The sequence below is a fragment of the Orycteropus afer genome, unplaced genomic scaffold (assembly GCF_000298275.1).
Source record: "Orycteropus afer afer isolate SDZICR_OR568_19922 unplaced genomic scaffold, OryAfe1.0 scaffold00128, whole genome shotgun sequence".
Lineage (NCBI taxonomy): Eukaryota > Metazoa > Chordata > Mammalia > Tubulidentata > Orycteropodidae > Orycteropus > Orycteropus afer.
This window is the reverse complement of record NW_006921715.1, coordinates 1,693,821-1,707,365: the sequence shown is the minus strand read 5'-3', so window position 1 is coordinate 1,707,365 and position 13,545 is coordinate 1,693,821.

Sequence of the window (13,545 nt, the reverse complement as noted above, 5' to 3'; positions counted from 1 at the left end):
AGAGAGTGGGCACCTCCCAGAACATTGTTTTGTGCCACTCCCAACAGAAATACTCCAGGTGGACACCTTCAGCAATCAGGAGCTCCTCAGTTGCTCATAGCAAATCCCACCTTGGAGTTTACAAAGACTTATGGGTAGAAAAGCCACACAAAGTAATTTACTACACTGCAACCTCTTTTACTTCATCACTCCCTCATTTGATTTAACTAGTCCCCTCCACAGTAAGTCTGAAAGAATCTTCCGGCATCCAATTGACCTAGATTCATACCTCAAATGTTCCACCTTCCAATTATTAATGGATTTTCACAGCTGTTTCTCCTCATTTTGAGTCACGGTGCAGCAGCAGATGAGGGTCCTGAAAGCTTTACTGCGTCCACTTCGTTAACTCTGACTTTGCTCTGAGGAGGCAGCTCTTCCCCAGTCATGTTTTGAGTGCCTTCCGCAGCTGCGTCAGACAACGTCCCGCCACTGTCCATAAGGCTTTCCGTGGCCCGTTTCTCCACAGGTGGGTCACCAGGTCCTCCATCCTAGTCTGTCTTCCTCTGCAAGCGCCACTGAAGCCCGTCCACCACCGATGACCTGCTGGGATTTGAAATATGGGTGGCAAAGCTTCCAGCGTCCCTGCGACACGCTAGCCACCACAGCAGCACAGACTGACAGACGAGTGTGCCTCCTCAATACACACTCTATGTCTAGGAATTCTAATATCTGGAGTTTTCGGAGGTCTGATTCTCCAAGACCTGGTTCTGCTTACTCTCCCACTTTCTCATAGGGCTCTGTTTCCTGTGTGTCTTGTAATTTTTATGTATGAGTGGCTCATTTTCCATGGAACTCTAACTTTGGAAAGCCTGCGGTGACAGTGATTTCCTCCAGAGAGAATCTGTGTCTGTTTCTATCAGATGCCTGAGGTCACTACCAATATGGGAACAGTTGAAGCTAAACTCTCAGCATAAAGTGCTTTGGGCCCCCAGCTATGTGGATTCGGTCTGCAAGCCCATGGAGTAACCAGCCTCAGTTACAAATTCTCAGAGGAGGTTTTATGGTCCCTGCACTCAGCACCAAGGTACAAGTCAGGCAGCTTTCCTTGAAGTCTCTGTGGAAGGGGCGGGGCTGACTTGTAGCTCACTCTCACTCTGAAGGTGTACCCCTTTGTGATCCTAGCCTCATGGGGAATTGAATGTTGAACTCCCCACCTTGGACAGGTACTGGGCTGTGTCTCCCTATTTCCTGTGTGGTAGTTAACGTTGTGTGTCAACTAACCTGGGCCATGGTTTTGAATGGCTTGGCAGCTGAATGTAGTTAATCTCCATGATGAGACTGGATGTAGTGTATTCACCTCTATGGTAGAATCTGCTGTGAGCAGTTAATCAGTTGAAGCCGATTTGCCTTAGGGGTGTGGCCTTCTTCCAGTATACACAGAAGGATCCTGCATTGGGTGCACCATCATCTCCAGTTCCAAGACTTGAACCAGTGGCCTGCCATGTTGCCTGCTGATGTTGGGATCATTGCCTGTACAGCCTGTGAGCCAATCACCTGTCATTTGACCTGCCGATCTTGTATCCATCAGCCTCAGAAGCCAGCAGCCTGCTATTCTGCCTGCCAATCTTGAGTGTGTCAGCCGCTACAGCTGCATGAGTCAGGAGAAGCCTCTGGCTTGCTTCAGTGGGCCTAGAAGGCAGAGCTGAAGCCTAAAGTTGAGGGGCCTCCACCCAGTCCCTAGAGCTAGCACTCTGAACTCAGACTTCTAGCCTCCTCAACAGTAAGAGAATAAATTTCTGTTTGTTAAAGCCATTCCACTATGGTATTTCTGTTATAGCAGCACTAGAGAACTAAGACACCTAGACTTAGGACATGTAAAACCCATGCTCAAGTTCACCTGGTTCAACACATGCCCCAGGTGAAAAGCTAGCTTCTGTCCTCTGCTGACCTTTCAGAGCTTCTGCCTTCAGTCATTTCCTGAGCAAACTTTCTTGCCAGCTCATGGATGCATTTAAGAAGACTTTTGTAGTCCAAGATTTTTCAGTTGTATCCAGTAATAATACTGTCCACTTGGTCCATGAGGTTCCCAGGAAGAGAAGTTCTGAGCCTCAGTTTTTTTCCGGTCAAAATGGGCTATGATCCCTGCCCACTCCCAGGTTATTGGGAGGACCAAAGGAGCTAACAGTTTGGAAAATAAACAGTAAATAAATATTTCCATTATGAGAGACAGGGGTCAGACATCTGAGAAATCACTGAGGACACACAAAAGCCCACAGGCTGGGACACCAGGTGATCTGACTCCAAAGAAAGGCAGTAGATTGACAGTGTACAGAGACCCGTGGTGATGCCCACATGACCCTCAGCGTTTTAGCCTTATGGTGCTCCATTCCCTACAAGCGTCAGAGACGAGCATATGAGCCATGCCTTGAATGGGGTTCACCCCTGCTTAGGGAGAGACTGGGTGGGGAAGGCATTCCAGGCAGAGAGAACAGTGCAAACATAAGCACAGAGGGCCCGTGAGGGTGGGATGTGAGGGGAATGATGGGTGAGGCTAGAAAGGAAGGTTGGTGTTGGATGGTCGGGGCCTCAAATGCCAGGCTGGGAGCCTTCTGCTCTCCTTAAGTACCAGGGAGCCCTTGCAGGCTTGTGAGCAGGGGAGTGACATGGTTGGGCAAACAGGTATTTGCTTCAATCACCCACTTATGTCCAACACCTACCATGTGGCAGGCACTCAATACAAATGGCCAAAAAAAGGCAGTAGATTGACAGTGTACAGAGACAGATGGATGAACGAGTCAATGGATGAAATAATAAAGTCTACTGGCTTAACCTCTTTAAATTGAGAAATCCAGGTTATACATCTGTGCTAGTTTACTCTGGATTTGTTTGCAGCTAAATATTTGGGCAGGTCACTAACTAATTTCAGTGAAAAGTTCTGAGCCAGCCTGTGGTGGTTCGCTGAGTAATTCATGCTATCCTTGGCTAGGCACTGGCAGCTCCAGGGCGCCCTTCTTGTCCTTGGCAACACCTGTCTATGCACCTCTGTGCTGATCCCTGGACCTCCAGCCATTTCCCAGCAAGGCTCCTGGCTGCTGTCTTCTTCTGCCCAGACAGCTTTCTGATTAGGCTTTGGGGGAACGGATCCCACACCTTCACCACAGGATGGGCTTGTGATCCACCTGAGCCTGCCGGTCGTGGTGACTGACCCCAATATAGACATGGGATGCCAGCCAGCCAGCCAGGTGGACCCATCGCCAGCATGTTTTCTGGGTGGAGCGCTGAGGAGCAATCCTCTTCCCTCCCACGGAGGAAGGGGGGGATGCCAGAGCTGCCCCTGTCCATAGACTCCCCCCACCCAGTCCTCCTGCACAGGAAGGGAGCATACGGAGAGGAACACAGATGGCACATGAGGGACAGAGAATGTGATGCTGTCCAAGCCTCTGTCTCCAGAGGCCCCGAGGTCACCTTGACCCCTGCTCTGAGGATGTTTTACCAAATGAACCAACAAATCAATCCATTTTCTCCCCTTCACCCAGGGCATTCTGTCACTTTCAATCAAGAGTTTCAACTACCTCAGAAGTCTTTGCATGGCGGGTCACTCTGAGGGTATCTGTTCAGTACCCATTTATTTTAAGGAGCCCTGGTGGTGCAGGGGTTAAGCGCTTGACTGTTAACCGAAAGACTGATGTTTCAAACCCACCCACTGTCGTCACAGGACAAAGACCTGGCGATTTGCCCCTGTGAAGATTACAGCCTACAAAACCCCATGAAGTCACTCTTCTCTGTCACTTGGGGCCACAATGAGTCGAAAGTGACTTGAAGGCGCCTAACAGCAGCAGCAACAACATTTATTTATTTATTTATTTGTTGACTAACTGCAGACAATGTCCCACCGACTTCTCCAGGCAACTTGTAGCATAGAATTTTCCCAGATACCGTCTCCACCTGCCCTGTTTCCAGCTGCCTGTGACTATCAGGGTCTCAGGCCGTGTGCTCTGGCTGCCACATGACATATGATGAAAGAGTGGGGAACCTCATCACCTGGCCAGCCCTCCAGACTCTCTAGGACTCCTGGCTCTGGAAGCCCCTCCTGCCACACTTCCAGGTGGGGGAGCTCACCACACGGAGACTCACAGCTCCCCCAGACATGCGGGGTGGGCTCTCCAAGTCCACCAGGAGGCACCTTCATCAAGGTGGGCTATGCCTGCTCCTGCCCCCATGCTCCAGGCCTCCCCCACTACTGTCAGTGAGGACAGCAAGGTTCGCAGTGGTTGAGGACACACCCCTAACCACACAGCAACCAGGTGGGAGAGCTGGAAACCGGGTCCAGGTGTCCCAGTTTGCATCTGGAGTCTGTGAGGTTCCTGGGTGCGGCCAAGCCCAGAAGATCTGAATGCGGGCACCCTCTCTGCCACTTGCTGTGACTGACCCCTCTGAGCCTCAGTTTTCACTCAGTTTGGTCAGCACCTGGCCTATTATCTGTTATTTATGTACCAGAGCTGCTGGCAAAGGGAAGGTGGTGGTTCAGGGGCTGAAATCCTGCATTCCACTCAGGAGACCTGGGTCCCACTCCTGGCCAGCACACCTCATGTGCAGCCTCAGCCGCCAGTCACGGGGGCCGTGTGTGTCACTGTGATGCTGAACAGGTGTCCGTGGGGCTTCCAGACTAAAAAGGACTAAGAAGCAAGCCCTGGTGATCCACTTCCAAAGGTCAGCCACTGGGAACCCTGGGGAGCACAGTGCCACTCGGAAACACATGGGTCCTCATGAGACAGAGTCAACTTGATGACAACTGGTCCGTGTGCTGCTACATCTCAGATTCATTTCTAAATACTCTGATGACCGTATTTCAACATCATCAGCTTCTTTTATAACCTACTGGCTTTATTTTAAAAGAAGCTCTGGTGACGTGGTCCCTAAGGTATTTGACTACTTACCAGAAGGTTGGTGGTTCAAATCCACCAGCCACTCCATGGAAGGAAGACAGGGCGATCTGCTTTTGTAAAGATGCAGCCTTGGAAACCCAAGGAGGGGTCATTATGAGTTGAATCAACTCAACTGCAGTGAGTTTGGTTTTTTGTTTTTTTGGCTTTATTTTAAAAGGAGCTCTAGTGATGTAATGCCAAATCCACCAGCCACTCTGCAGAAGGAAGACTGAGCAATCTACTTCCATAAAGATTTACCACCTTGGAAACTCAAGGAGGGGTCGCTATGAGTCGAATCCACTCAACCGCAGGGAGTTTGGTTTTTTCAGTTGACTTTATTTTGAGCAATAAGAAAACATTCTTAGAAAGGGTTCTTCACCTCCCCAGGTGTCCACCACAACAAAGACTGAGAGCCCTGCCCCCAGGGCCTGGAGGTAAGCAAACCCCCATGTCCCAGATAAAGAAACGGAGGTACAGGGAGGCTAGTCAGCACCCTGAGGTTTCTGACTCCCTGACTCACTAGGAAGAAAAACCCTACCTCTCCTGTTGCCACGGGTGCCTCTGGGTGGGTGTTTACTCTGCCAGGTGGAGTTGTCCCGGGTCCACTCTGGGCCACATGGTGAGTGGCCTTTGAGACAGAGAACAATGCCACATTGTAGCCTGGCTTTGGATGAAAGGGAAACGTGGCCTCACTGCCCAGCAAGACCAACTGTCCTCTTAATATTAATACAGAAGGGTGTGCCCCTGGCCCACACCCTCGCCACTCTCACCCTGGCAGCGGTTTTGTGGCTGGGATCCCGCTGCCTCCTAATGGCGGTCAAAGGCCAGCACGCCGGGCACTTTTATTGTCAGTTGCCTCAGTAATCTTTAACCTCCGCTGGCCAAAGGCTGAAGCCCACAAAGACAAAATAAACATGGGCTTGGCACAGGGAGGTGTGACTCAAGTTCACCAGGCCAGGCTGAGAGCCAGTCCCTCCACTGCCCGCCATGCCCTCCCACACTCCTGAGTTATAGAAGCTGGCCTAAACATTGGGGGCCATGCCCACGGCTCATCCACTGGATGCCATGACATTGCTTCCTTGCTGGCAGTGGACACAAGGTTCCTTAGCAATGGCGGCTGGCTGCAGCAAGCAAAGGGAAGAAGGCCAATGCCAACACCCATCATGCTCACTTGGCCTGGGCTGAGAGACTGGATCCAGAGGCTGGGCTCACTCCAGAAGCACACACCCCAGAGCTTGGGTAGGCCAAGGAGTGGAAGGGGCCAAGAGGTTCAGTGGGATGGGGTGGTTGGGGCTGGTCCAGCTCCACCAGGCATCTGACCCTCCTCCTGGAGCCTCACTCCCCTCACCTGTGAAATGGGGACACTAACATATCCTCTAGGGTCAGTACCAACTGCTGCCTTTTGCCAAGCATTCAATCCTCACAACACCCAAAATTTGTTCCCATTATGCAAATGTAGAAACCAGAGCTCAGAGAAGTGGCCTTGCCCAGCAGCAGCACCAAGATGTGGACCCAAATTTCCCTGATTCCAAAGCTGCTCTCCTTTCAGCACACGTACTGCTTGTATTTGTGTTGGGTGTGAGGTAGGGATCACAGCTCCCCCTTGGTGGATGAGGCCGTGGAGGCCCAGGCCCTCCTGGAGAGTAAGAAGTGGTTCTGGTTAAAAACCACATCATGAAGTTTCCAGCATATCTCTCTTCTTCTCCAAACTGCCCTGAGGTGCCCACATCTGAGGGCAACTATTCCCATCACCCCCATCAGAGGGTCTTTGAAACATAGTCAGAGCCCAGATCCATTTTCAGGTACAAAGAGAGAGACCCAGTTGCCTCTAAATAATCCCTGGTGATGCAGGAGCATCTGTCCCCATCAGCGGCCTCACTTCTGAACAGATCAGTTGCCACCGTGCACAGGAAAGATGGATGAAAAGGCATGGACCAAATCCAACTCCCCAACACTGCCATGGGGCAGGGGCTTGTCATCAGGGGGGAAAGACACTAGAGGCAGACAAGGAAGTGAGAAGTCTGGAGTTTTCCTCCACGAGGTTGAGTACCTCCAAGTCCAGCTCCACTGGCAGAACTCGCCCACCTCTGCCCATCAGTGCTGGGGCCCCAGCCAAGCCCTCACCAGCCCTCTGATAAAGTTGCCTTCTGTGCCTGGGGCAGAAGGTCAGGAAAAGCCAGCAGCAGTTCGAGGAAGGTTATGGTCTTGAGGATCTGTGCTAGGTGGGGCGTGGGGAGGTAGAAAGATAAGAGTGGACAATAAAAGAGAGACAGAAAGAGACAGTGAGCAGGAGTCAGCATGGGAGCATAGCCTCAGCGATGCCATAAAGGCACACGGGTGCAATGGGCCTTATCTCCCCCCTCGGGTCTGTCAATGATCACCCAGGTCCACCACTGCCCTTGGCAACGACAACTGCACTGGTCACACAGTGGGAAGTGAGCCATTGGGCGGGCAAGGGAAGGGCTGGATGGGGAGGCGAGGGTGCCCTGGGCCAGCTCCTCCTCCTGGGGCTGTTGAGTGATTGGACCCTCAGTGTTTCTGGTGCACTATGGTGTCTCCTGAGCCAGACAGCCTCCTTATAGAGGAAGATCCAGGTGTTCTGCTGGTGCTCAGTGCCTTCTGAGAGTCTCCATATGGGAGTGGCGTTGACCGTGCAGACAGTCGTTCCCTGAGTGTAAGGTGTTGCTGGACAGCAATGATCCTGAAAGGAAGGGGCCTGGACACCTGCCACATCACAGATGCCTTGTAATCTTTATTTGTTATCTTTTTATTGTTATTTGGGTTAAGTTTACAGAGAAAATTGGTTTTCCTTCAACAAGTCGTACATGTTTTGTTCCCTGACGCTGATGGCAATCCCCACAATGTAACAGTTCTCTTCCCATCTCCTCCCTGTGGTTACTGTTTCCCGTTTTCCATCTTTCCTGCCCATCCCTGTCTTCTGAGCTTCATCCCTGGGCAAGTGCTGCCCTTCTGATCTCTTATGGTTGATTGTTCTAGGCAGTGCGTACCTTCCTGGTGTTATTGTTCATCTCATAGGTCTATTGTTTGGCTGAAAGGTGAGCCTTGGCAGTGAGCTCAGTTCCGGGCCCAAAGAATGACTAAGGGCAGAGCCTCAGGGGGTCCACCAGTCCCTATCAGGCCAGTAAGCCTGGTCTTTTTTATGATCTTGAGTTTTGTTCCACATTTTTCTTCCACTCTATCCAGGATCTCCAATTTTGATCCTTTCCAAGTGGGTGACAGTGGTAGCCAGGCACCATGTAGTTCTTATGGTCTCAGGGTCCTGTATGCTGAGGTTCCCATGATCCACTAGTCCCTCAGACTGATTGTTTCCATGCATCTTTGATTTTCTTCACTCATCTTTGCTCCACAGGAGGAGAGACCACTAGTTGCAACTTAGATGGCCACTCACAAGCCTTTACGACCCCAGTGGCTAGTCACCAAAGCAGGATGTAGAACAATGTCTTTGTGGACTGTTACACCGACCTTGATGTCTCCCACAACTATGGTCCTGAGCCCACAGGCCCAGCAACTCACTCCCTCAAGGTGTTTGGTTGTGGCTAAGAAGTGATCATAACTCTGCCCATTAGCTCCACCATATATATGGACATGCAAATACACAGGTAGACCGTCTTCCAAACCCATATGCGGTCATGGGTATAGTCCCATTTGCCTACATTTACCTGTTCATCTTGCCTGCACACCTATGTACCCACTCGTAGACCAATGCTTGTTACTGATAATGCAGGATTATATCTGTAATAGTGTCTACCTTTGTTGCCTGTACTTATCATGCGTCTCTCCGTGTCTTCCTTTTCCTTAGTGACATTGTGCTGGTCACACATTTTTGTATTTTGCCTTTCCCTTCACCCATCTGGTATGAGTCTCCTACCTAGCTTCGTCCATGTTTTCAAATTTTCCCTTATCTTTCTATTATTGATTTCTAATTTCAAAGCATTGTGATCTGAGGAGATATTTTGCAGTGTTTCGGTGTTTTTAATCTTAATTGAGGCTGGCTCTGTGGCCTAACGTATGGCCTAGTCTGGAGAATGATCCGCGTGTACTGGACTCTATGAGATAAGCATTACTCACTGGGACGGTCCTGACCATGCACCTCGCGGGCCTCTACTGCAGGGCTTCAACTGTCCCGGGGCCTCCCTCTCCCCACCCAGCTGGTGGCCAGCACTGTCTCAGGGCCCTCCCCTCAGTCTTTCTGAAATACAAGGTATGTCACAAACATGGAGTGGCACTTTCCCTGCCACCTTGAGATAGGCAGCCAGAGCCTAAAGCCACCCAGAGCTTCAGGGCCCTGACTAATTCTACTGACGGTTCTCCGGGCATCACCACCTCCCTGCTCACCGTCCACTCACTGGCCCTTTTTGTCTGTTTGTTCTCTGCTTCCTGTTGGGTTCAGCCAAGGGTTGGACGACAGCAGCTCTAGCATGCCAGGGAGTTGTGCAGTGGCAGGCCCCGCACCCACATGCACACCTGTGAGACCTAGCATTCTAACAGTGCCTACCACCCAGTGGGCACCGGGTCCGGAGCAGAAGGCTAGAGTTTCCAGTGGGACCAGATTTTGTCCAAGTGGCTGAGAGATTTAAAGAGCCACCACTCGACTGAGTCTCTGTGGAGGATGATGGAAAAACTTGGGAATGGACAGGGGTGGTGGCAGAACACGGGGCCCGTAATGAATGTCACTGAACTGTACGTGGAAATGGCTGACACGGCTGATGTTTGGGTACATGCATGTTCCACCACAATTTCAACAAACGTTTTGGTTTTCCCTTCACAAACTCCACCCCTCAGAGGGAAATGGCGGTGTGGTGAGTCGAGGTGAGTCTGGTGGGGCAGGAGAAGCAAAGCCACCACTTTGTGCTTGGGCCCCGTCCTCCCAGGACCATCAGTAAACCGCTTCCTGCCACGTAAGGTCATTCAGGTGGCCCGGTTCGTAGAGTAGGGTTTGAGAAACATGAAAGGCAGTGACAGGCATACTTGGCAATATCATGGGTTCGGTTCCAGAGCACCATAACAAAGCACATACCGCAATACAGTGACTCACATGCAATTTTGGTTTCCCAGAGCATACAGAAGTTATGTTTGTGCTACGGTGTATTAACTATGCAATGCTGTTGTCATTATTAGGTGCCATGAAGCCAGCTCCAACTCGTTAACAACCCTGTGTACAACAGAACGAAACACTGCCCGGTCCTGCGCCAGCCTCACGATCCCCTCATTGCAGCCACTGTGCCAGTCCATCCCATTGAGGGCCTTCCCCTTTTTGCTGACCCTCCATTTTACCAAACATAATATTCTTCTCCAGGGAATGGTCCCTTCTCATAACATGACTAAAGTAGGTGAGACAAAGTCTGGCCATTCTTGCTTCCAAGGAGCATTCCAGCTGCACCTCTTCCAGGACAGAGTTGTTCACAATAGCATTAGAAAAATGTTTGAAATATTGTGAGAATCACCAAATTGTGACCCAGAGACATGAAGTGAGCATGTGCTGTGGGAGAAATGATGCCAACAGATTTGCTCGACTCAGGGTTGCCACAAACCATCAATCTATGAAAAACGCAGTGTCTGTGGGGTGCAATAAAGTGAAGCGCATTGAAACAAGGCATGCCTACATCCCAGCCGGTGAAGCTGGAAATGAAACAAGGATCCAGCAGCCTCCCCACCTGCCCCCCCTCTCTCCTACCACTCTGCTTGCCCCGCCTCGGACATGCCATCTCCCGCACCTAGGGCCAGCTGCCAGTGCCACGACACCACAGTACATGCTTCCTCACTGCGCTGCTGGGATGTTGTTGTTGTCATGTGCTGTCGAGTCAGACCCGACCCATAGCGACCCCTCCTTGGGTTTCCGAGGCTGTATCACTACGGAAGTAGATTGCCCAACCTTCCTTTCCGAGGAGTGGCTGGTGGGTTTGAACCGCCAGCCTTCTGGTTAGCAGTCCAGTGCTTTAGGCACTATGCTGGGATGTGACATACATAATCGCATGCATTGCATACGTTATTGTTATTTTACAGCCCACAGAGAGGAGAGAGCTAGCTGCAAGTGCAAAGGGTGTAAACTTTAAAGTCAGAAGTCCTGGGGGTGTTGAGAAGTTCCATACCTAGCACCCCTACCTCTGCAAAGCACTCCCACACACACTGTTGTGGCCTAGTCTGCTCTGGCCCTGGTGACACTGTGTGTCACAGAAGAAAACGTTCCCAGTCCTGCGTCATCACCCTCATCAGTGGGGCGTGTGATGCGTGTGAGTCCACATCGTGGGCCCCGTGGCAGCCCATCTCAGGGAGGGCGCCTCTCTCTGCACTGACTCTCTGCTTCACTAAATATGACGTCTTCTCCTAGAGACTGGTCTTTCCTGATGCCATGTCCAAACTAAGCTAGGTGAAGCCTCACCATCTTTGCTTCGGAGTATCCCGGCTGTGCTTCTGCTAAGACAGATCTGTTCGTTCCTCTGGTCCACGGAGAGCCAATACTCTTCACCAACACCACAACCCAAATGCATTATTCTTTTTTTCCTTTTCTTCCTTTCTCATTGTCCAGTTTTTCCATGCGTATGAGACTGAAAAGACCATGGCGTGGGTCAAGCACACCTTAGTCCTCCAAGTGACATCTTTGCTTTTAACTTTAGAGAGCTTTCTCTCTGGCAGATGCTCCGATGTCGCATGGCATTTGACTTCCTGGCTGCTCCTTCCACGGACGTTGGTCGTTGGCCTCAGTAGCTGAGATCGGTAACCTCAGCTTCTCCCTCCTTCACAACTATGCTGTCTATCAGTCCAGTGGTAAGGAGTTCACTTTTCTTTATGTTGAGATGTAATCCATTCTGAAGGCTAGAATATGTGATCTTCACCAGAAAGTGTGAGGTTGTGTTGTCCACATATCACAAGTTGTTCATGAATCTTCCTCCAACCTTGATGCCACATTCTTCTTCACGTAGTCCAGCTTCTCGGATAATTTGTTCAGTGTACAGATTGAATTTGTTGTTATTGTTGTTGTTATGTGCCGTCGAGTCAAACCCGACTCATAGCGACCCCTCCTTGGGTTTCCAAGGCAGTATCACTACGGAAGTAGGATTGCCCAACCTTCCTGCCGAGGAGTGACTGGTGGGTTTGAACCGCCAGCCATCTGGTTAGCAGGCAAGTGTCTTAGCCACTATGCTACAGATTGAATAAGTACGGTGAAAGGATACAACCCTGATGCACACCTTTTCCCATTCAGAGCCACGCAGTACCCCTTGTTCTGCCTGGACGACTGACTCTTGTTGCATGTACAGGTTCCGTGTAACCACATCCAAGTGTTCTCTCTACCATATACCTCACTTAGTTTTCAGCACAGCCTCTCTCACCGCGTGCCTCAGAATCTCTCGGAACCTGACCTACCTCGTCTGTCTTGGCATCTCCAGCTCCATGGATAAAGGATGCCATAGGAGGGGTGCGAGGGAAGGGTTTGTGGTGGACATAGATACAGACATTCTGTTTGTTTTCTTCATAATTAATACTTGGGCCTCCGATTTTTAATAGAAGGTCTAAACAGCATACAGGTGGGTTGCATTTTATCAGGAAATTCAAATCACAAGGATTTGTTGCAGCATGATGTCACGTGAATAAAGTCTCATTCATAAGGTCAACCACCACACCACTAATTTTACAGGTCATCAAGAAGTCACATCATTTCAATGTGGGTGGGGCAGAAGGCCTTGTAAGCTGTGCTCTTGCCACACGGGGGCACCACTCTAGCTGATAAACCACATCCTGTGCCCTGTCCAAGTTACGGTGACTCGTGGGAGGGCTGCAGGGGCTGCCTCTCCGGTGAACCAGGCTCCCCTGTCAGACAGCAGATGGGTGGTACAGGCGCCCCCAGGAGGTACTCAAGGTGGACTCGCCCCCTCGGCCAGGGAGGCAAGGGGCAGAGGCCCCAGGCAGGGGGCGTGTGGTGTGGATAGCGGCAGAAGAGTGGCCCTTCTGGTCTCCAGAGGCTGGGGCTGCAGACGCAAAGCTGGCTGACCACCCGGGCAGGGAGGGGACAGGGTCCTTGTGGAGGGAGTGAGAAGCTAAGCACTGGCGGCAGGTTCACCTCTTCCCACTGGGTCCTTTGTACAACCCTGCCTCTGTGTCCACGTGCTCCCTGGACTGCTCTGACCGTCACTTTGTTGGTGGCCCCAGGAGGCGACCCTGTGGGGGAGACAAGCTCCAGGTGGCTGGTTGGTGGCTCTTACTGTGAGCACAAAGCACCTTGCCAGGCACATCTTCCAGGCAGGACTGTGGTGTCTTGTCCACCTGCCATGAGGTCATGGTCCTGTCCACCGTTAGTGGCCCTGAGCCCCCACGAGAGCCATTTGCTACCTGCCATTCCTGAGCCTAAGTTCCCTGTGTTTATGCATCTCAAACACACAGGTGGAGATGCACCCCATCATCTCTCTAAGCCAAACTCGAGTCTGCACCCACTGCCCTCAAGTCAATTCTGACTCAGAGCAATGCTATAGGACTGCCCCATAGAGCTTCCACGGCTGTCAATCTTTATGGCAGCAAAGCCCAAACCAAACCCACTGCTGTAGTTGATTCTGACTCACAGCGCCCCTAGAGCACAGAGTGGAACTGCCCCACAGGGTTTCCAAGGCTGTCAATCTTTACGGAAACC